The 25,406-nt window shown below is 40.6% G+C and overlaps 1 protein-coding gene across 2 annotated transcripts in view; it reads left to right on the top strand.

The window, feature by feature from the left end:
- The window catches only part of Gadl1 (glutamate decarboxylase like 1), a 176,460-nt gene that overhangs the window by 123,431 nt on the left and 27,623 nt on the right, over positions 1-25,406 (top strand). The window lies entirely within an intron of this gene.

The raw sequence follows: 25,406 nt of genomic DNA, 5'->3' as shown, positions 1-25,406 counted from the left end.
TTTTGATGAGATGGACTCACTGTGGGAAATTCTGTACTGGGGGTGGCCTCTTACAGTACTAGAAAGCTGCCTTCTGCTTGAGTAGGAAATGATCACAAGTATAACAGCTGTAAATGAGGGTTCCATCTAACCAATTAGCACACTTGATATGGACACAACAAAACAATTGTGCTGGTTACAAGATAATTTCAGAATGTGTTAAGTCTAATTCACAGTGCATGTCAGAATATGACATCTTGTCACAGGACCCAAGTAGGTTATAGGTGTATGACGAATATTTGCTTGCTTCAGCTCTGTTGGCATGTCTCTGCAAGTATTGTGTCACCTCACTTGTGAATAATGTTAAAAGTCCAACTCAGACACCTTTTCTGATGGTGGAATTCTATCCTCTTCACCAAAAAAAAAAAAAAAAAAAAAGACCTACATCTTACACTCAAAGATGCCCCTTGATAGATGAGTGGATCAAGAAAATGTGGTCTATATGCTATATGGACAATGGCATTCTACACTTCCATCAGAAAGAATGGCATTGCCTCATTTATAAAGAAATAGAAAATCTTCGAAAAAAATTATATTAAGTGAAGTAAGCCAGACCTAAAGCAACATAGGCTGCATGGTTTCCCTCATTTGTAATAACTTGACTATGTCTAGGATATTCTTAGCAGAGGATCACAATAGCTATGTGCATATAATCATACAGAATGATGCTTATTAAAATGAACACTAAGAAATGCAAACGAGTTTTTTGTCTACTGTTTGCAGTTCTTTCTTTTTTTTCTTTTTTCCCTTGGTTTATTCCCTGTTGTGACTATTTTTTATTTTAGCACCCTTTGTCTTATATATAAGTTTATCTGATTTGGGGCAGGGAAAGGGAATCACAGAAATGGTGAGACAAAGGGTGAACAAATGCAACAGTGATACTCACTAGACATTATGTTGGAAATGAACTTCACAACTTGGGGGTGAGGAGGAAAATGGGGGTGGTAAGTGGGAGAAAATGAGGAGGGGTGTAACACTTCACAAAGAAATGTAGTCATTACCTTAACTGTAATTATAACTCCTCTGTACATCACCTTTACAATAAAACTTTTTGAGGAAAGAGTGGAGGAGATATGCCAGGAAGAAACTTCATCTGATCTGTGAACAAATGTGCTTAGCACTGTTGGCTTGCACAGTCATGGTGGAGTGGCAGTCCAGAGTCCAGAGTAGCCCAGCCTCTGTAATTCATTCACACCTTCCCTCAGGTGGCTCAGCCAGCCAAAACCTTGCCTCCCAGCTGGAGTTCCAAGGCCTGTGAAGTCTCCTGAGTCTCACTCTGGACCCTCTGTCCCTGCAGTATGAACACAATATGAACTGAAAGTGAACTTGAAGGCTCCCATGGGGATATGTGACCCGGACCTGTAGCATGAGAGTTTGTGATGGGCTGCTGCCATTAGTTAGGCAACCTCTTATCTGCTGCATTTTCTCCCCCAATATAAACACTAAAACATCCATTCCCTTGTTTAGTAAAAGCTATGTCTTGCAATTCCCTTCTCTCCCTCAATGGAAGAAAAAAATTGTGTGTGTGTGTGTGTGTGTGTGCGTGCGTGCATGTGTGCACGTGTGCGTGCTCAATCTTAGTGCTTGAACCCAGGGCCTAGGCACTGTATCTTACTGTGTTGGTCAAGGTTGTCTTTCTACCATTTGAGTCACAGCTCCACTTTCTGGCTTTTTGGTGAGTAGCTAGAGATTCAAGGATTTTCCTGCCCATGCTTTAAACTATGATCCTCAGATTTCGGCATCTGGAGTAGCTAGGATTACAGGTCTGAGCCACCAGAGTCTAGAGGTAATTATTTTTATAGCTTTTGTAGTTGATAGTCCTGTTATTTGCCTTTTGAAGGACAGACCAGGGAGCCTTTACTGAGTGCTTACTAATGTATACACTAGAGACATGAACAGCAAAAGAACTTGGTTTCTCTTGAGATGTTCCCACCCAGGGGGCAGTGAGTCACAGGATATCACAAGATACTAGTAAGTGGAAGGAAAGCCAGCATGCAGGCAAAGTGGAGAGAAGGAATATTTGCCTCAAGTATGACACTAGAGTCTGCACAGATACTTGGCTGCCAGTGAGGAGCAATTGAGAAGTCGATTCTAAGAATGATATGAAAACCCAGAGGTTTAAGGAGTGTGAGTCAAAGACCACAGGGTCAAAGGACTTCATGGCAAGTGAGATGAGGGAACACAGCCTTTATCTTTCATGGAAAACAGCTTGGCATTTTTGGCCACAACCTAATAGAGGAAGGAAGCATTGCCTTTAAGCTGTGGACACCTCTACAGTCTCAGCCTCAGGTCATTTTCTGTTTCTTCCAGTGCATTCATTAACTGTCCTACATGGTAACACCCCAGAGGATCAGTATATAAACATTCTACCTTCTGTCCTTACCCAGGCCTAGCCAAGTCTTTGCATACCATGTCAGGAAGTTAATTCAGTTGTTGACTGTGCCTTGCATTTTTATCACACGATACAAATCAGAGAGTACTTGAGAATACGTTTCAGATGGTAAGCAACCCATGAAAGGAAGCAGCAAGAGGATGATGTGAGAATTTAGTGGTGAGGTTTAAAAGTACACTTTTCACTTTGATGGAATAAGCTGACTTTTTTTTGGTGGGGATGGGGGAGAGACTGTGTCAAGGAGATATGGCTGCCGTTTTCCTCAACAAGATAGAAATCACTCTTTTGACTAAGAAAGGCAAAGAGGTATGTGGTATTAGAGTTCTGCGAACTCAGTACTGCTGCAGTGCTATGACTAGATTGGAATTTTATGGTGGGTTTTGCTTTCTGTTTGTGTTTTTATTTTGTGCTAGTACTGGGGTTTGAACGCAATACCTTGCCCCCTTGCTTAACTCCAGCCTTTTGCTGGTTAATAAGTGTTTCACAGACTTTCCCACCTGGGCTGACTTGGAACCTTGATCCTCAGATCTCAACCTTCTGAGTAATTAGGTTTATAGGCATGAGCTACCAGCAGCAGGCGTACCTTCTTTTATGATACTAGGAGATATTTTTGACTCACTATTCCTTTACTTTCTAATCTTAGAAAAATCTGAAATTGAGGATGAGATATATAAGCTAAAATCAGAAAACACACATATTATGTTTTTCATCTTAACTGAAATCAAACATGGATGGTGATATTCCCCCTTGATCCCATTATTTGCCAACATTTCTTCTCTTAAAGTTAATACATGATTACCTACCCTTTCATCTTGGAAGTGCTTTACTGTAAGTTAGAACTATGGTTCTTAGTTGCCATTTTACAATTTTAATTGTTCTGGCTGCTTCTAATTAGTAAAATTGTATGCTACTCAGAAGGCTGAGATCTAAGCATCATGATTCAAAGCCAGCCTGGGTGGAAAAGTCTGTGAAACTCCTATCTCCAATTAACCAGCAAAAAGCTAGAAATGGAAGTATATAAGTTTGACTCCAGTGGTAGAACAGTGGTTTGAGTGGAAAAGCTAAGATATTGAGCCCAGGCCATGGCTCAAGCTCTAGTACTATTACACACACACACACACACACACACACACACACACACACGAGTGTATGCTGCTTGCAAACTATTGTTGCTTCTCAAGTTTAAATTTCTTTTTCCTCTTTCTCTGTGTATTGTGTATGCTTATGAATTCGGCAAAGGCGAGGTCAATATAAACATATCTTTTGTTGATCTCTGGTGTGAGAATACTGGCATATGATTTATAAACATGAGTATATTTAAAGCACACTTGAAATTTATCTTGGGATTAATCTTGGGTGGAGAATCACAAATAAATAAGCTGAAGAAGAGTTGCCCCTTCAATGGAGATAAGCATCAGGGAGAGGTGTCAGATTCAGACATAGTGCTGGGATAAATCTTGTCTACCAGCAGAAGAGGAGAGGGAAAATTTGGTGATGAATCTGGACTGTATGATGGTGTAAATGTGTGTGTGCGCGTGCACGCACATGTATGCCTTTCTGGGAACACAGTTGCTCTGCATTGATGATCCAAGACAGTTACTCTAAAACACTCTATTTACTCCTCAAGTTCCAGTAAGTTCTCTTTAAATGTCCTCCAAAAATGCCCTTCTTCCTACTCTTTGCTGGTATTATGGGACTCAGGTCTTCAAAAATTTCTCGCCTCCAATTGTATTTGTCTCTTTCCTGGTCTGCCAGAGGAATGAAGCCCTTTTATTAACCAGTTGCTGGTGGCTCGTGCCTATAGTCCTAGTTAATCATGAGGCTGAAATATGTGGATTGAGGTCCAAAACCAGCCCATGCAGATCTACCTGAGAGACTGCTATCTCCACTTAACTAGCAAAATGCCAGAAGGAGAAGCCTGGCTTAAATGGTAGATTGTCAACTGTGAGCAAAAAAGCCAAGTCATACACACACATACACACACACACACACACACACACACACTCACTTTCATTTGCTTTCTTCTTTGTGCATTTCCACCTGCATCTCTACTCCCTTCTTATTTTCCTGCCCAAACTCTCTGAATGACTTATTGTTCTTTGCTGTGGACATTTTCAACCTCATCAGATCCAATGACCACTAAGTATGAGTGAGTATCCCCTCTACATTCCTACAATGAAACTGGCAGAAAATATGACTTACCTGTCCACATGATTTTATGAAGATCTCATTTAAGATCTTACATGTAATATGAATGAACCATCAGTTTATAATAAAACTATACATTTGTTTACTCAGTGCTCAGTCATGACAATACTGGAAGCTGTGGAGGTGGTAAGATCCCTGTATAAGCTCTTAGAAGTATGGTGAATGTAAGTAATTTACAAATACAGATTGTTCTAAGAAGGTGATGGAAATCACAAGAATGTTGGGATATTATAGATAACATTTCCAAAAATGGTATATGAATCTTGTTTAAGCTCTGATGAAAATAACTTTTCTCTTGTTTAATATGGTAGTCAGGAATTCTATTAAAATGAGCACCCATAAGTGGTGCCTCAAACCTTTAATCCTAGCTATCCAAGAGAATGATATCTGAAGATCCCAGCTGCAGCTAGCCTATGCAGACAAATCCATTAGACTGTTACCTCCAAAGAAGTAGCAAAAAGCCAGAAGTGGAGGTGTGCCGGGCTCGGGTTGCCTCCCCTGGCCCGGGGATCAAGGCTCTGCTGTTCTTCTAACAGCTCCCTTTCTCACCCTCTCCCCTGGTCACCCGACCGCAGGTAAGGCCAGGGTGGAGTGGGGGGGGGCTCAGGAAAGACCTCAGGTGCATGGGGCTGTACAAGATCGCTTTACCCACCTCCTTACCCATGAAGAAAGCCAGGTGTGTGCGGATCTTGGAGATGCTTGGTGAGCAATCTGATTTATTAGGGCGGGGCAAAGGCTGAAATGGTAGGAAGGGACAAGAGAAGGGTGTTCGTCCAGAGCGCTGATAGGCTGGCGAGCTTGCCATAGGACCCCCTCATGAGCTAACGTCACTTGGAAAGCGCCACGCCAGGGGTGAAAACCCGCGAGACTGGGGGGCACATGGGCTGTCGAGAAAGTTTGGGGCTGTTTGCAAAGCCGGTTCTTCTGGTTCTGGACCCAGAGAATTGTGGCCTGCTTCTGCATTCCCCAGGGCTGGGGGAAGGGTGGCGTCTAGGGCCCGCTCTCCAATGCCCTTCCCCCTCAAGTCCAAAGCTGAACCCCAACAGAGGTGTTAGAGTGCCATCCTTGAGTGAAAAGGATAAGCAAGGGCATGAAGGCCTAAGTTCAAGCCTTTATTCCAGTACACGTGCGCACACACACAAACACACACATACACACACACTGGGCATAAAGCATTTGGGCTTGAATATTTGTTATCAGGCATTTTATCTCATGTATTTCCAATGGAATGTCTCAATGTGGGCAGCACATGGCACCATGCTTCCTGGATCATCGTAGCTCCACAGGTTCAGGATTGTTTGTATCCATGGTCTCCACCCTCTAAATATTATTAGCAACCCCAAACACTGTGAAAACCAAAATCCTGGCAAGGTTGACTCTCCATTGACAAACACTGGCCATGGGATAAGAGCCATAATTATTATTTAAAATAGCAAACATTTCTGAAGTAACTCTTCAACTATGAGAAATTGGTTAGATGTTAGTACATAATTTATGTACCAATTGATAGTGTTCAATTAAAATTCCATTATAAATTAATATATGAAGATATATCACTAATTAAAAAACATGTAATAGCCACTTCAGTATATGAATTTTGAAAAATTGTTTATATATGCATATATACTTAAAGATATATACATACATATAAAATATTTTGTATATGCTTAAATTAAGAACACATGCCACACCAACATGTTTCTGGAGACAAAATTACAGAGATTTCGCTTTCTTTTACATTTCTTTGCAATTAGTTTACATTTGTTTTATGAAAACACTGTAAAATAATAAGAAAAATGTAGGGTTATTGAGCCAATAAAGTCATAGCTGCCTGTGTGCTTCCCTTGGCAAAGGCTACTGGTTTGGTTATATGCTCCCAACAATTGAAAAAAAAAAAAAAAAAAAAAACACCTGGAAAAACATAGAAGATGACCTAAAGACCTAAAAGACCTAACTTCCTGAGTAGAGGTCAGCAAATAGGAGTGAGGATTAACAGAGATTACATCAAGCTAAAAAGCTTCCATAAGGCCAAGGACGTAGTCACTGAAATGAAAAGACATTTGTAAAATGGGAGAAAATCTTGGCCTGCTATATATCGAACACAGAATTAATAACCAGAGTATAAAAAGTTCTAAAACTTTCTAAAGAAAATCAATAACCAAGTAAGTATTTTAAGGGCAATTTTTAAATTATTAAGACATAATCCTTTTTAGTAGTTCTGTAGGAGTGTCTGTTTTGGAGACCATGATTATATTATACCAGTCAATTTGCAGTCATTTTCTCTCATATGTACTTCCAGATATAGTATGTAGCTTTTCATCCCTTCTCTATCTGTCTCTCTGTCTCTCTCTGTCTTCTCTCTCTCATGCCTATACTTTTGCTTGAACTCAAGGCTAGGGCACTGTCCTTTACCTTTAAAGTGGCTCAAGGCTGGCTCTCTACCACTTGAGCCACAGCTCCACTTCTGCCTTTTTGGTGGTTAAATGAAGACAAGAATCTCACAGACTTTCCTGCTGGGACTGGCTTCAAACTGATCCCCAGATCTCAGCCTCATAAATAGGTAGAACTACAGGTGGGCAGCAAATTTTACATTCTTCAAAGTATTACAAGGCATCTTTTTGTACTCAAGCATTTCAACTTAGCTTTATTTACTGACCTGCAGATTTGTGATTAATACTAGTCGTTTATAACTAGCTTCTTTCTCTTCAATAGCCGAGGAAGAATGAATCTTTCAGAGCCCACTTGATGTACTTGTTGTTTTATTGCTTATTGGGTGATAAAACTTAATATGATATCCCAGGTATCTCTAGAGAGGATTTAGGGCTCTCCTGACAGGTCTCTGAATAATGGCTCTTGAAGATGAGCCTGCTGACGTGGGACGCTTCAGCCTGTCCAAGCTGTTTCTAGAGACTTTGGGAGGGGATCATAGTTCATTGCTACACTCCACTCATTTCCTGATTGTTCCTTGTCACTTCAGCTAATGGTAGACTTGTGCATAATGTCTTCTGGGTTCTTTGGGTGTAAGTATGTGTGCATTCATTAAAAAAAATTATGAGCTTCTGTGTATCTTTGAGAATTCTGATTTTCTTTCAATCATCTACAATAATGTTATAGCTCAATCACTCAGTTTTGGATTCTGGACTAAAGACATATAGTTTCTGTAAAGTTGTAGTCATTTGCAGAGATTTAATGAAGAACTTTTTAACTCTTGAGATATGTGATTTATAGTATATTCTTCAAAAATCTTGTTTTTAGGGATGGCACTTGCAAGCTGCACTGGTTTAAATTTTTCTTTTAAAGAGAACCTAGTACAGAAGCTCTTCTTTTTAATTGTTTTATCTTTAAGTAGAAGTACAAGGGGTTTCAACATTAATGTATGAGTACAGTGCCACCATTCTCCCCTATTTATCCTGGCTCCAATCATTCCCTCAAATCACCTAGTTCCATTTTCACATATGGACATTGAACATTATGACTATGTTCACCCATCATCTCTACATTTTCCCTTTTTCCTTCCTCTGACCTCACCTTCCTCTGACAAACATGCTTCAACTTCTAATACACATTTTGTTAAACTGTAACAACTAACTGACAGAGGGTCCTTTTATATCACATGTTTCTGAAAGCCATTTGGAGTCTTCTTGTCCTGCTCATGCCTGGAATGTGAATTGTTCCTAAGTAATGAACTTCCTGTACTTTGCAAATGCTCAGTGCTCTTATTTCACACCATGATAACCTAGGATAGAAAGCTGTGTTGTTTCCAGTTGGAGAATTTGCTTACATTCCAGTGGTGACTAGTATTGCCATGTGTCATTCTCAAGTAAGGTTCCAGCAGCCACTCAGACACTTCCTCAGGATGTGACCCCTTGTGATTCTGTCTAAGAAGCTGGGGGCTCCATTTGGCTCAGGGGCATGTACCGCCATGAGTTTTAACTTTTCAGACCACAAAAAGTTCCAACAAAATTCTAACAGTACCAGGCACCAGTAGCTCACACCTATAATTCTAGCTACTCAGGAGGCTGAGATGAGGATCCGAGTTTGAAGCCAGCCAAGACAGACAAATCTGAGACACTCATTTCCAATAAACCATTGAAAAGTCAGAACTAGAAGTGGGGCTCAAGCAGCACATCAGCTTTGAGTGAAAAAGCTAAAGGACAGTGTCCAGACCCCAGTCTTGGTTCTCTCTCTCTCTCTCTCTCTCTCTCTCTCTCTCTCTCTCTCTCTCTCTCTCTCTCTCTCTCACACACACACACACACACACACAGAAATTCCTGTTTGATATGCATATACAGGTGAGTCATACACTGTGTTCAACAACTCCAAAACACACAGAACACATTTTAAAATGGTTATTACTCATCCTTTTATTTATTAGTATTGCTTTCAGGCCTTTAACATTGTCAGGGGCATTTTGTCCATATGCAGTAACCTTAACTCTCCTGAAAAGTACAGATGTCCTCGTTAAAATCTTTTGTTTCTTTCATTTATTTTACTCTTCTGATGTTAAAAGGTGTCTCTCTTTTATTTCTGTTAGTCTTCCTGGCTTCAGAAGAAACTGCTGAAAATTAACCTTAAGGCACTGGAGGTGTGGCTCAGTTGATGGAGTGCCAGCCAATGAGCAAAAGTATCTTTTTCACTGCCTCCATCCCTAAAATGAGATAGTGGCATTAGGCTCCAAACCTATCCCAAGGTTGGCATGGCTTAAAGAAGGTGGTCCTCCTTGATTTTCTGAAGACATATGATGAACTGGAAAGAGACCATAGAGAGCTCAGCTGAGCTGCAGCACAGGGGAGGAAGGAGAAATATCCCTCCTGCCAAAGCAGTAGCCAGTCAGAATTCCACTGTAGGAACCATCTGCCGCCTCAACCTGAGACCTCTGCTTGCCTCATGGTGCTGTGGGTGCTGTAATTTATGACTGAGCTAGCTTTTCCTGACTTTGAACCTTGCCTATTAGGATGGTGACTGGAGGTTGGGTTTGATTTTACTTAATGGAAATCAAATACTGGGACATTTCTTGCACACCTGACTTTATGGAGTAAAATTCATCCCCACAACATAGCCATTAAGGAAATTGCTTTGGATTCAGTGCAGTATTTATTGTAGCAAAATGAAGAATGGACCCTGCACTGAGGAACAAAAAGCTTCCCCCTCCTCCCCTCTTGTCTTTGAAGTTCCTTTGCCAGTGCCCAGCCTGCCCCCTGCTGGCCGTTCTGCTCCTGATTTCTTTGATGCAAAATGACCCTGTAATGCAGACTGGGCAGGTGCTGTGACAATGTCTCAGCCACAGTCTAACAACTGTCAGGATCCCTGTATTCTGAGGACCTGGAAGGTGCAAGGGATTCTCACAGAGCTAGATGTTTCCATCTCACATATCAAACACGCACCTTTTTCTTTGTCTTCACAGCAGAGGAAATTGGCCTGGTCTGAGGAAACTACCTTTGGGGTGTCTGACTGTTCAAGACCTCATGCCACCCAAATCTCACCCACTTCTGCCTCTTCTCTCCTTTCTCCAGCCCAAATATTCACTCTTTATCATCTAATATACTGCTTCCTGCAATCAATAAACATGTCTAGGATTAGACAAGAATAATAACATGCTTTTCTCTTAAATACTATTACCATCCTCCAATCAATTCACTGTTTCTCCACCTGTTGGACTATGCTCACGTATAGAAAAGTTAAAACATCTTCACTATATAACAATCTGTATCTTGGGTTGTAAAATTGTCTCCATAGTTGAGGTGTGCAGGTGGTTTCCTGCATTTTGTCATCCTATACAGTGGTTGGTGAACATCTTCATGCTCATTCACTTCTATTCTTACGTGTGTCAGTACTGGGGCTTGAACTCAGGGCCTTGTGCTCTCACTCAGCTTTTTTGCTCAAGTCTTGTGCTCTACCACTTAAGCTGCACCTCTATGTCTGTTTCTTTTTCTGTTTAATTGAAGATAAAGTTTTCTTTGATTTGTCTCCCCTGGCTGGTTTCAAACTGTAATCTCATATGTCAGCCTCTGGAGTAACTAAGATTACAGTGTGAGCCACCAGTGCCCAGCTCATTTCTGTTCTTATTTCTAGAATTTACAGTGCTCAAAATGCACATTATTGAGTTATGCAAATTAGCATGACTTGAGCATGATTAATTTTGAATAACATTTGCAAATCCAAGAAGCAATAAAACCATGGCGTTCAGTCTAACTTTGGGACATGGGTGCTACTTGCAAGGTGAGTGAGCCATTTAGAGACAGGAAAATCTATCTCAGATGGATTTTGCTTTTTATATCTCATACTAATTGTGTGTGAGATGAATACCCTTTTTACTTTCTTTGCTGATTATGTTTCTCTATTTATTTAGCTTTTTTCTATGTTACATATTTATATTTTGAGATCTGATGTTTTCCTTATAAACTTGATTGAGGATAGAGATAGCTTGAGTTTTAAAGCTTTCTCTGTCCTGTGAAATGCAAATATTGCTCCTAGAATAATGTTCATTTTATTTTTTCTTGCTATTTTTTCCATTATATGGAAGTTTTAAATTTTTCATGTATTCAAATCTGTCAGTCTTTCCCTTCATGGTTTATTCCAATGCTTCAAAGCTGAAGTTACTGTTCTTTCACAAATTAGATAAATATTCTATTCCATCTCCTGATTATTTTTCTGTTATTCAAATGTTTAATTTAGTTTTTTAATTCATGTGAAGGACATTTTTGTGTAGAGTATAAAAATATTAATCTAACTTGATTATTTCCCCAAGAAGTTATCCAGTTATTACAATTTGACTTATTAATTTTTCCTACACTTTAACTGTAATAAGTTTGTGTTATCATCTATTAAACTTTATGTCATTTATTTATTTTTGTGTGTGCTGATACAGGATTGGAATTTTCAGGCTTTCACATTTTCGCTCAGCTTTCTCACTTACAGCTGGCACTCTACCACTTGACCCATTCTTCTAGTCCAGCATATTTTATGGTTAATTGGAGACGGAATCTCATAGACTTTTCTGCTAGGACTGGCTTTGAACTGTAATCCTCATATCTCAGCCTTCTGAGAAGCTAGGATTATGGGCATGAACTAGCAGAACTCGATTCACGTATTACGTCTTAAAGAGCACTGCATTCCATTTCTGGACTTTCCCATTTGCTCTATTGATCAGTGCTCCTGGTTTTGTACTGGTAACCAAAGACTTTAAATGATCTTACTTTCTAATGGATTCTCTAATCTGCCTCACACTATCCTTCTGGTTCTTTTGTGAAGTAGCATTCTTTAATAAGATTTGGTTTTAATTTTTTATGTGTTTTTAGACCTTTTGTTTTTGGTTAAGACATTACGTTGAGATTTTTAGTGGAGATGGTTCTGGGGTTACATAAACATAAGGGCCTTTTTTTTTTCCTTTGCTGGGTGACCACAGACAGCGTGGACAGTTACTAGATTTCCTTTGGCTCCAGCACCTCCATGGATAGTATGGGAAAGTTAAAGTGTCTGCCTTGTAACACTTTGATGGGGAATGGTTGGCAGGAAAAGTACTTATCATAGTGTCTGACATAGAGGAAATGCTGGCAGAAGTTCAGTCTTATAATTTATTATGAATCCGCCAGTGCATGCTTGGAGGACTTAGTGAGCCATGCATGTCTTCTGGTCATCTTTCTCTTCACCCCTCTGCGAAGGCTCTTCTACACTATGGAAAGAGCAGACCTGCTACACCCAGCCCTGATCACCCAACTATCACCATGCCCAGAGGAAAGTGTGGATGCTTGTTCTGGGGCCAATCTGATCTGACTAAATTTTATCCTCTTGTCTCTTGTTGAATCCTCATCCTATCTCTACATTCCAACCAGTTAACCTCCTGTTCTGGTCTCTACTTGTAGACACAGTGTACCATTTTCCACAAATGCACTCAGATCTCAGGAAAACCCAAGTTCAAATCCTGTGTATGGTGTGCCCTTTAACCAAGTATACACACACATACACACACACATATTTATATGGATACACACATATCGTGTGTGTGTATGTGTGTGTGTATGTGTACGTCTTCCATCCTCTAAAGAAATACAACAATGATCCAGTCTTCTCTAAGTCACTAATAGCTTTCAATCTAATGTATGGGGAATTTTTAATTGCTCAATCTCCTTGGCTTACACAAGAAATATTTCCTAACATTTAAGTGTTAGAACCCATTTTAGATTCTCATATGACACATTTGCTTTCCCTGAATTGATCCCGACTATAGCACTATGTTGTTAAGAAGGTGGGGCTAAAAAAATAATGTCAAGGTATGGATAGGAGAAGCAGGACATGAAAGGTGACCATAAGAGGAAATAGTTGCTGAATTTCAGCCGAGGACTGTGTAATAAAATCCCTGTAGTTGGCTCAAATCCACTCATTTGTATTTATACTGCTTTTATACTGCTGATGGAAGGTGAGATGGAGACAGAGGTGTGATGTGTCATTCTAGAATTAGCCATTGTGAGCTTCTGTCTCCCAAGCATGACTACACCAGGACAAAAATAAGAATTCAGGAACCTTTATCCAAAAGTCATCTCAAATTTCAAGGTGATGAGCACAGGACATTAAACCAAGAATAGAGTCTGAACAGGGCCCCATACAGTTGAACAAGTTGTCCACACATAAAGCAAGCAGGGGTATTATATGTGTTTAATAATGAAGCTAGTTTCTAATATACTTTCATTTCCTCACATTGTTACTACTACCTAGTAAATCCACACAAAAATTAACTGGATGAATGATTCAAAGGACTGAGGCATTGCCTGTGGAGTGGACATATAACACCCCTTCCCTTCTTTGTCCATCATCTCACTGTAAAAATACAACCACTCATCCTGAGTGAGACTGGATGATGGGCAGGGGAGCCTGGGATGGAGGAGGTGGAGCTGAGGACCTCAGCTTCCTGTGAATAATGATCTATGGGAGGAGTTTTAGTACAACTGGGGCCTCTTAAAGAGTGATATACACTGTAATGGCTTTTCTATCTTTGCCACAAAGGAGAATGTGTCCACTCTCTTGGGAAAATCCAAGTAAGAGTTGGTGTTCCAAGTTGCTGCTTAGTTCTGTTTGATTGACCAAATCATCACCATTAGTTCAGAATAAAACACAAAACAACAAAATAAAAGCAAACAAAAACCCCAAACAAACAAAACCACATGAGACAGGATTTAGAGGTGTGACTTCAGAAGGCTTAGTCTCCTTTGGTATTACTTCAGGCCTTTCCCTGTCATTTCCTGGGGCACATTATGTCCACCAACTAGAAAGTTCTGGCAATGGCACCCCTCACTGCTGTGGGGGGACAACATCCACCTCTAGCTGCAGCACCCCAGAAGAACTCCTTTCAGTCAACTGTAGCAATGTCAGCCTCAATCAGAATGGGAGCCATTTTTCAGTGTAACCTGGGGCAGTGGAATCCTGGAGCACTTAGACCATGGCTAGAGAAGTCAATACAATGCCCCATATGTAAAGAGAAGGCAGAGAGACGGGCTTCTCCTGTGTAGCTGCCATTCCTGCCTGCCTGGGTCACAACCCTCCAGTCAAGTTATTTCTCTAAGAAAATGCTCACTGCAGGGCTTAGGATAATTACAACTTGGGACTGCAGCTTTATAAAACGTTATAGAAAAGGTAAGAAGCTAATAACACAGAATCACTTTCATTCAGCTTTTATAAAAGAAAGCTGGTCTTCAGTTTTTAATGTAATCCTGCCTTTTTCTATTGTAAGTGTGATCTACCAGAAATATTGCAGAACTAGCTATGATTGGTTTTACTCTGTACACTAGAATCTATTGAATTGTGTCTTAGAATTTAGTTTTATACTGTTATGTCATCTTACAATGTGAGCAGAAAATACATTGAATTTAAAATCTCATACTGTAATTCGGTTAAAAGAATATTTTCCCTTCATACCTTCACTTATTATTTGATAGAGACAAAATTTCAAAACCTTTATCTCCATTCATTTTTCACTTATTTTGCTGCAAAGTTTGGGGAAAAATGTTTCACAGATGACTTGATTGAAAATAAATAGGAATATATCAAATATAAACACAATATGCCAGTTTATATGGTAAATATAGCTTTACTTCCTTTATTGTGCTGTATCGGAGCTTGAACTCAGACCTGTGCACTGTCACTCATTTTTATTTTTCACTCAAGGCTGGTATTCCATCACTTGAGCCACACATCCATTTCTGCTTTTTGTTGATTAATTGAAGATAGTAGTCTAACAGATATTCCTGCTGGCTTGGCTTTGAGCCACGATCCTCAGATCTCAGTTCCCTGAGTAGCTAGGATTAAAGGCATGAACCAAAGGTGCCTTGCTAAATTTTCTCCTCCTCCTCCTCCTCCTCCTCCTCCTCCTCCTCCTCCTCCTCCTCCTCCTCCTCCTCCTCCTCCTCCTCCTCCTCCTCCTCCTCCTCCTCCTCCTCCTCCTCCTCCTCCTCCTCCTCCTCCTCCTCCTCCTCCTCCTCCTCCTCCTCCTCCTCCTCCTCCTCCTCCTCCTCCTCCTCCTCCTCCTCCTCCTCCTCCTCCTCCTCCTCCTCCTCCTCCTCCTCCTCCTCCTCCTCCTCCTCCTCCTCCTCCTCCTCCTCCTCCTCCTCCTCCTCCTCCTCCTCCTCCTCCTCCTCCTCCTCCTCCTCCTCCTCCTCCTCCTCCTCCTCCTCCTCCTCCTCCTCCTCCTCCTCCTCCTCCTCCTCCTCCTCCTCCTCCTCCTCCTCCTCCTCCTCCTCCTCCTCCTCCTCCTCCTCCTCCTCCTCCTCCTCCTCCTCCTCCTCCTCCTCCTCCTCCTCCTCCTCCTCCTCCTCCTCCTCCTCCTCCTCCTCCTCCTCCTCCTCCTCCTCCTCCTCCTCCTCCTCCTCCTCCTCCTCCTCCTCCTCCTCCTCCTCCTCCTCCTCCTCCTCCTCCTCCTCCTCCTCCTCCTCCTCCTCCTCCTCCTCCTCCTCCTCCTCCTCCTCCTCCTCCTCCTCCTCCTCCTCCTCCTCCTCCTCCTCCTCCTCCTCCTCCTCCTCCTCCTCCTCCTCCTCCTCCTCCTCCTCCTCCTCCTCCTCCTCCTCCTCCTCCTCCTCCTCCTCCTCCTCCTCCTCCTCCTCCTCCTCCTCCTCTTTGGTCGATTGCAGGGCTTGCACTTAGGGCCTGGGTGCTATTCCTGAGCCTCTTTGCACTCAAGGCTAGCACTCTACCACTTGAGCTACCTTGCTACTTCTGGCTTTAAGGTGGTTAATTGGAGATAAGAGTCTCATAGAGACTTTTCTTCCCGGGCTGGCTTTGAGCCATGATCCTTAGATTTCACCCTCCTAAGTAGCTAGGATTACAGGCTTGGGCCACCAGCACCCAGCTAAATTTACTTTTTTTATAGAAAACTTATCATGAAATTTTATGTTACTATCATAAAATCAATAGAGAATGAGATTGTGAATGTAAATCCTGTTATCTTCATTCAAGATTTAATGCTTAGCTTAATAGAAATGTGGATTCTTTCTGTCACAAGTAAAAGTCAATGAGAAGGTAGTTTCTTTTGTATTATTGAAATTGCCTATGAAGTTGTATTTTCCAAGTGTAGATAATCAAAATCTAAATTGTTTTAACAAGGGCTATTTTCTAATACTTTCATGTTTCTTCATTCCAGAATTTATATTTTTCTGGTCAAACACTGACTACATATTTAACTATACAAACGATTTTAATATGCATGTGTAAAGCTATATGTTTGTTTATTTATTTGTTTATTCATTTATTTATTTACCTTGCCAGTCCTGGGTTTGAACTCAAGGCTACATATTTTCATATGGTGACTAGTGATCGACTACTTGATCTACAACTCCAAACTAGCTTTTTTTTTTTTTGTCTAGTCTCAGGGCTTCAACTCAGGGCCTATGTACTGTCTATGAGCTTTTTTGTTCAAGGTTAGCACTCTTCCACTTGAGCCATAGAAAGATCCACTTCTGACTTTTACTGGTTAATTGGAGATGAGAGTCTCACAGACTTTTCAGCCTTAGACTGGCTCCCAACTTTCATCCTCAGATCTCAGCTTCCTGAGTAGCTAAGATTGCAGGCTACCAATACTACATTCAAGTAGCTTTGAGGTGGGGGCTGGTCAATTGGAACCAAAGTTTCACACACTTTTCTGCCTTGATTGGCCTGGAAACATAGACCTCAGATAGCACCCTTCAAAGTAGCTAGAATACAAGTGTGAACTATTAGCAGCTGGTCCATATACATTTATAAATACATATTCACACATACACACATATAATAGTACACATCCAATTTGAATGTGTGCACATCTGCACGTATTGATCTACACATTTGTAGAAAGTATACTGAAAATGTGTTGAGAAAACAGTTCATAAGCTTATAACAATATTTCTGTTAAATTTCCAATTTGAGGTCCGTCTGTTGGACTTCAGAACTCAAATATACTTGGTGTACTTTGTCATGTAGTGGCAAATCAGAAAAATCCATTTGAAAACTTGGAATGTAGTCCTATAAAGAAGCCTTATTTTGAAGTTCCAGGTTGGGAAAGAAAGCTTTTTTATTATTGTTAAGTAGTTGTACAAGTAGGTTTCAATTCAACATAACGGTTTATGAGTACAATGCATCTTGATCAATGTCACCCCTCCCGTCCTTCTCCCTCATCTCTCCCAACCCCACAGATCCCTTCAAGTTACCTGCTTCCATTTTCACAGATGTACACTGAATACAATGACTGCATTTGCCCACACTTCCTCTCTCCATTCATCCCCCTCCTCTCAACCTCACCCCGCCCCGTAACATTTCAGCTTCCTAGTATTTGTTTTGTTAAACTATAGATTTGTTATTAGGAGGAGTTACAGCATTGCAAACTTCCCCCATGCATACCATACTTTCAAAAATATGTTTATCTACACATGCATATGACCCTCTGTGTGTTTTCATATATGTTTATGATTTAGATCTTACTAGAGACGGAAAGAATTATGCAAATAAACAACAAAACAAAAAGGGTTTTCTTTTTTTTCTTTTTCAAATTTTTATTATCAAACTGATGTACAGAGAGGTTACAGTTTCATACGTTAGGCATTGGATACATTTCTTGTACTGTTTGTTACCTTGTCCCTTCCCCCACCCACTTTCCCTTTCCCCCCCTGAGGTGTTCAGTTCACTTACACCAAACAGTACAAAAAGGGTTTTCTTTGAAGAGAAAAAACAAAGAAAGCTGTTTTTAAAGATATTCCTCACGCTCCTTTTCTTATGCAGCATAGATTCCTGCCACACCCCATTTCTCCTTGGAGAGGCCTCTAACGGAGCCTTTCTCCACAGCTACAAAGCTGAGTATGATTGGCCCTGAAATCATTTGTCCTCCCATCTAGATGCTTCCTTCTTTTCCTTCTCACTTCCTTCTCTGCCTAGTGCAAGCTGCTAAGCAAAGCAGTTGAGGCTGTTGAAGATGGCGACTTTGTCTCCTCCTGGAGACTTTCATACCTTTTGCCTTCCTAGATCACCTGACATTCTTTCAAATCCCCACAATCAGTGCTCAGTGCCTAGGTGCTCTCCTCTGTGCCTTAACTCAAGGTACTCCCTTTTCTTTCTTTCTTTCTTTCTTTCTTTCTTTCTTTCTTTCTTTCTTTCTTTCTTTCTTTCTTTCTTTCTTCTTTCTTTCTCCTTCCTTCCTTCCTTCCTTCCTTCCTTCCTTCCTTCCTTCCTTCCTTCCTTCCTTCCTTCCTTCCTTCCTTTCTCTGTGTGTGTGTGTGTGTGTGTGTTTATGTGTGGCTGTGCCAGGGATTGAATTCAGGACCCAGTATTTCAGTAAACAAGTGATCTACTACTTGAGCCACACTTCCAGTCCTTTGGCTTTTTGTTTTGTTTTGTTTCGTTTGTCAGATAGTGTCAGGCTTTTGCCTGGGCTGGCCTGGGAAAATAGGCCTACCTGATATTATAGCTATATGCTACCACATCTGGCTTGTTTTTAAGACAAAGTTATTCCAAACTTTTTGCCTAGATGAACTGAAACACTGATTCTCTTACCTGTGTGCCAGCTGGGATGAGAGGCATGACCATGCCTGCCAGGTGCCTCACTTTTCTTAGACTCTCACTCACTCACTCCATTCTCCCCACGTGGAATACGTAGTCCGACATACACATATGCACACATCATGTCACATATCATGCTGTATTGTTTCATTGTCTTCAGAAATATCAACCAGAGGTTTGTTCTGGACAAGGTAGTGTGCATTGTGATTATAGTAATGAAAGGTGTGATTTACGGATTTACTGCTAATATGGGAAAGTCATTTTCTCTCCTCACTCTCTCCCCCCTCTACAAATTTCATTCCAATTTCTTTTTGATCTCTACAGTCAGTAAAATCTTTATATTTTCAATTAGATAGAATTTAGTCTAGGTTCAAATTTTTTTAGTACAGAACAAGGGTAGACTAGTTTTTGTTTGCTTACATACACACACAAACAGTGCAGGAGCTAAATTCCACCAAATTAAAAACACATGGCCTTGTGGTGAATTGAATGCAAGGAGGAAGGAGAGAGTTTTATCCCTAGGAGCCCTAAATCTGGGCCATTCATTGTGTCAACTTCCTCATGCATTTGGTAAACTTGTTTATGCCAGAATCCACCTATCAGTATGCTAAGAGTGATTTTTTTTTTTTTTTGCCAGTCCTGGGTCTTGAACTCAGGGTCTGAGAGCGCTCTACCAATAGGCCATATTCCCAGCCTGCTCAGAGTGAATTTTAACTCAGCAGCCTTTGCCGCTGGTTCCTTGGAAGTTTTGCTGAGAATTCTTATTGCTAGCCATGGTAGGATATCCCCCAATAACATACAAGATGACAGAAATTCCTTTGGGTTCAAGAGAAGGCCAAGGCTTTAGGAAATGAATCAATAAAGCAAACAATTCAGGACTTCCTTCCAGGGTCTCTTCCAAGGTCCTCTGACAAAGGCCTGAATGAAAACTGATAGTGCTATATGCTTTTTAAATGGAAGAAGAAATCTAATGGCAAAATTTTTTTATGGGCTCTGTTCTGCATGGCAAATTTTAATCCCTGTTTTGCCAATTTGAATGAATATTGCTCACATTTTTATTAGCCATTATTTTTTTAAAGACAGCAAAGAAAAGGTAGCAAAGGAAATCCACCTATAATTTTGTTAAAGTGGTTCTGTCCTTTCTGCCCCATGAAATGATAACCACAATCTTTCAATACCATAGGTGACACTCTATCACCTGTCCATCATCACCTGGCTTCTAGCTTTGTGTATTTATGTGTGTGGCTTGAACTCAGGCACTAGGTATTTTCCCTTAGCTTTTTTGCTTAAGACCAGCATGCTCTACCACTTGAGCCCCACCTCTACTTCATTTGTTTACTGGCTAATTGGAGGTCAGAGTCTCATGGACTTTCCTGCCCAAGTTGTTTTTGAACCATGATTGTCAGAGCTCAGCCTCCTGAGTACCTAGGATTACCAGTGTGAACCATTACAAGTGTGGCTAAATTTTTAAGCACACAGAGGAAAACTCTGAAATTAGAGGATACATTCAGGGCAAAGTCACTCTTTGCTTTATAGAAATCATTCCAACTAATATTACCTTAACTCAAAACCTCCTAAGTAACCTAAGTAAGTTCCTTTGAGTACTTATAAAAACTACAGCTGTTTCAACTAAAACTGATTGGTTATTATTATTATCAAGATAATAATTATTATTATTTAGTAGAACAGATTAAACTCAGGGCCTTATATTTGTTGGACTGGAATTCTACCACATCAGCCAAGCCCCAGTCCTGTTTTTTGCTGGTGATTTTTGAAATAGAGTCTTACTTCTTGTATAGGCGCATGCCTGAGCCATGATCTGCCTACTTTAGGCTTCTCATCATTAGTGAGATCACAGTCTCATGCTACCATAGCTAGATTTACTCTCTAGAGATAATCTTGCAGGCTTTTCTGCAAGGCTAGTCTGAAACTGTGATTCTCCCAATCTCATCCTTTTACATAGCTTTGAATGATAAGTGTACACCACTATACCTAACTATAGGCTGAGAAAGGGTCTTGAGAACTTCACTTTTCAGGCTGGCTTCAAACCACAGTTCTCTTGATCTTCTAAATCCCTAGGAGTACATGAAGGACTGGCACCCTGCTGTTTGGATATTAAATGTATATGACTTGGTAAGAGGAAACTAGCAAGTTATTGCTAGGTTTTTGTGTGGAGATGGCCAATGAAGACAGAGGTAGTGGAAGAGCAAGGTTTCAGAAGACATTGCAGGTCCTGGCTCTGGCCTTGTGTGTAGGAGACAAGAGAAGGAATCCACCTGGAGAAGGCCCACGGTGACCTGGACTTCAAGCAGAATTCAGGACTGGGGATAGAGTGTGGGAATTTTCCACTGAGTAAACCAAGTCCCTGAAAATAATACTCAAAGGAGAGAAGAGGTTTCACGGAAAGAAGTCACATCCATTTAATAAATGGAAAAGTGTTAAGATAAGGATAGAAAACACCTGGAACACTAGTGGTGTGTATTGCTATGGAAATGAAAGAGATATATCTCAAGAAATGTCTCAGGCTGGGTGTGAAGGGAAAGAGGTCCTCAATGGGGAAGTCTTCAATTTCCTACCTGGCTGTGCCTTCTCTTTCTAACACATCTTTTGAGAGTTTCTGTTTTTGTCAACTTAGAAACATGACTTCTTGCCACAATACTACGAAACAAGCAATCACAAAAGACTAGGCATATGAAATAGCAAGCATGCATTGCCCACAACAGCAGGAAACTTGGAATGACAGGTGGCTAATTTAGGGTAGACTCAGCTGCAGATGGCTCTGCTCCATATAGCTTCTCATCTTCTTCCTTGAACTTGTGAATATTAGGTATATGTTCTTATGCAAATAACCAAAGGACAAAAGAATGTGAACAGTTGCTGTCATTTGATGTCTGCTAATAGATGATTGGCTAAAGCCAGTGACACAGTTGAGCCCAACACTGAAAAGCACTGAAGACTGTACCCATCTAGCCAAATCTAGCCACATGGTCAAGCCCATCATTGGTAGAATGGGGGAATACTGTATGTCATGAAAGAGAAGAATTACTATTTAGGGAACAACTGAATTTACCATAAATCAAGAAGCAGTCGAAGTTCCTTTTTGAAACTTGGGGGGTTTAAAACCATAAATTCTTCCCAGTACTAGTGGCTTACACCTGTAATCTTAACTACTCAGGAGGATGAGATCTGATGATCCTGGTTCAAAGCCAGTTTAGGTTATAGAAAAGAAGCAAGTGGAGGTATGGCACAAGTAGTAGCATGCTAGCCTTGAGCTAAAAAGCCAAGTGAGAACACAAGGTACCAAGTTCAAGCCCCAGAACTAGCATTGAGAAAATAATGACAAATTCCTCTCAGATGCTAGTAATGATCAACTATTTAAAGTTTCAGATTTATAACTATGGGCTCCTAGGCTTACAATGATATCATGCATGTCACACTAAGACAACAGCTCTGCAACAGCTGTGTGGCAGAGTAGTTTAACTAGCCTCATTATTGATTCTATTCTTGTGTTTCTAGTGTTTGTATTTTTTTTTACTTTGTAAAAATATAATTGTGAATCATGTCAGGGTTGGCAGTAAAATGATTATTCTAGTTGGGAAGTGGAAAACTATCATTTAATTCTTTTCCCTATGCATAAAATCTCAATTGTTATGTGTGCATGTAAATCGGGCACTCATTTTATTTTGGCTATGTGGTCATTGTTTCAAAACATGGGCCTTAATACAGAATTATCCAATAAATATTGTATAGTGCTGAGTAAAAAGTTTGAAAGTAATAAGTTATTTATTATTTATAAAAAAGCGATACTTCAGACATGATTCAACAAAGTATACATTGTGGAACAATCAAACCTAGTGATAATTTTAAATCAGGTTATGACGACTAAGAACTTGATTCAGAAAATATTTTATACCAAATACTATCGGGAAAATTCAAAGATGAAATGACCATAATATCTTCCATCAAGCTTTCAACTTGAGGAAAAGATACACATGTCTAACTCTCCCTACAATAACAAGTCAAGTATAACAAGAATTATAGCAATTATCTACTGAAGTGCTATAAATACAGGAAGAAGAGCAGAAAAAATTCTATGCTAATTTTCCTTCCTTCCTTCGTTCCTTTCTTCCTTCCTTCGTTCCTTTCTTTTTGCCTCCCTTCCTCCCTCCCACCCTTCTTCTAGTCCGCCCTTCCTTTCCCCCCTTCTCCCCTCCATCCCTCTTTTTCCTGCTTTCCCTCCTTTTTTTTTTTTCTTTCTTTTTACTTTTTGTGTGTGCTGATACTCAGGCTTGAACTCAGGGCCAAGGTGCATGCAGCTTTTTAGCTCAAGGCTGTAACTCTGCTTCTTGAATCATACCTCCCATTCTGGCTTTTTGTTGGTTATTTGGAACTAAGAGTCTGTAGGGCTTTTCTGCCTGTTTTTTTCCTCTAAATCAGGATCCACTGTTCTCAGTCTCCTGAGTAGCTAAGATTGCAGGTATGAGCCACCAGTGCCTGGACTTCAGTTGCCTCTTAAAATTCAGATAATGAAATATATCAGCAGTTTAAATGACAGATCATATAGGGTGTTTAAAAAACAAACAAACAAAAAACAAATAAACATGATAGGCAGGTACCAGTGGCTCATGCCTATAATTCTAGCTATTCAGGAAGCTGAGATCCGAGGATCACGGTTTGAAGCCAGCCCAGGCAGAAAAGTCCAAGAGACTCTTATCTTCACTAAACTACTCAGAAAAAGCTGGAAGTGGCATTGTGGCTCAAGTGATAGAGTGCTAGCCTCGAGTGCAAAGAGGCTTAGGGACAGTGCCCAGGATCTGAATTCAAGCCCCACAACCAACCAACACACACACACACACACACACACACACACACACACACACAAATTCATTAATGCCATTACATCAGCCTTGGCTACAATTGGCCAGAATTTTATGAGCAAGGAGTACTTGCTCATAGACAAAAAAACCTTTTGAATGGAACAGTCTTTTATCTCTTCTTTTTTCTTCCCTTCCCAGTTTTCATGCAAAGTTTCTTGTGCATTTGTGTTTTTCATACATTTCTGGTGATCTAGCTTCTGATCTAGTCTCTCATTCGCTTTTGCTATCTAATACTTTCCCTCTTTCTTATATCAGCAGTATAAATGTCAGATAGAATAGGTTGTTTTAAAAAAAGGAATGAGGGGCTGGGGATATGGCCTAGTGGCAAGAGTGCCTGCCTCTGCCCTGGGTTCGATTCCCCAGCACCACATATACAGAAAACGGCCAGAAGTGGCACTGTGGCTCAAGTGGCAGAGTGCTAGCCTTGAGCAAAAAGGAAGCCAGGGACAGTGCTCAGGCCCTGAGTCCAAGGCCTAGGACTGGCCCCCCAAAAAAAGAATGAATAGCCAGGTGCCGGTGGCTCACGCCTATAATCCTAACTACTCAGGTCGCTGAGATCTGAGGATTGTGCTTCAAAGCCAGCTGGACAATAAAGTCTGGGGGACTCTTATCTATGATAAACTACTAAGAAAAAGCCAGAAGTGGTGCTGTGGCTCAAGTGGTAGGGCACTGACCTTGAGCACAAAGAGGCTCAGGAATAGCACTGAGTTCAAGCCCCAAGACTGGCAAAAAAAAAAGCATGACTACAGAAGGAGAGCTATGATAGTGTCTGGAAAGCCCTTTCCATCCTTTTTGCCTGTGTCTTGGAAGCAGAAGTGTATGTCTATAGCGTGAGTGAAGAACGTCTTTCTGCTGCTGCAATTAGAACTTTTAGCCCTCACAGGACCCCAGTAGCTAGCACTTTGCCACTGGAGGCACAGTGCCACTTCTGGCATATATGTGTGTATATACATATATATATATATACATATATATATATATATATATATATGGTGCTGGGGAATCGAACCCAGGGCTTCATGTATACAAGGCAAGCACTCTTGCCACTAGGCCATATTCCCAGCCCTTTGGTACTGGGGCTTGAACTACTCTACCACTTGAACCACACCTCCACTTCCAGTTTTTTTGCTGGTTAGTTAGTTGGAGGCCAGAGTCCCTCCAGTTTGTCTGTCAGTCTTGCTTTGAATGCAATCCTCAGACCTCAACTCCGGAATAGCTGGGATTACAGGCATGAGTCACCAGTGCCCGGCTTCTCTGAATCTCTTACTAAGTCAAATTGCAGAATCCCCCCCGCCCCCCCCAAAAAAAACTTGTTCAGTGGCACTGTAATACTGAACTGATTTCTCTATGGTCCACTTTTTAAGTGAAACTATGGACTTAGTAGTTGAGCATTATATCAGTTACTGAGAAAAAAATTTAATTTCTTTCAAGCACACTTGAGATACAGTTTTTCAGAAAGGAATTTAAAAAACAAAAAAGAGGAAAAGGAAAGAGGAAAATAAACCATGCCCTACAGTTGTCCTTTTATACCACAGAGTGAAGATCCATTTTTAGAAAAAAAAAACATGCTGGTAATTACATCTTCGCTAGTTGCCAGTTTATCTTTGTTAAACATAGTAAACATCTCACTGCTTAATTTGCTCTGTCAGCCATGGCTTAAAAAAAAAAAAAAAAACAAAGCAAAAAAAAAAAACTGGAGCTTTCAGGCAGGCAATTTATTTATGTTTGCAATATCATTTCACAGGCAGCTTTCTTTTTTAATTTCTGTATTCTTGGCTCATTTATAGTCAAATAGCTTCCATTCCATGAAAGCTTAAATACTTAGCCATTGAGGTAATGCACTCTTCATCTTCTGCCAGCTGACCTGTGGACTCTTGATC

The sequence above is a fragment of the Perognathus longimembris genome, chromosome 6 (assembly GCF_023159225.1).
Source record: "Perognathus longimembris pacificus isolate PPM17 chromosome 6, ASM2315922v1, whole genome shotgun sequence".
NCBI lineage: Eukaryota > Metazoa > Chordata > Mammalia > Rodentia > Heteromyidae > Perognathus > Perognathus longimembris.
Note: the sequence above shows the minus strand (reverse complement) of the source record. Positions and strands in the feature narration are given on the sequence as shown.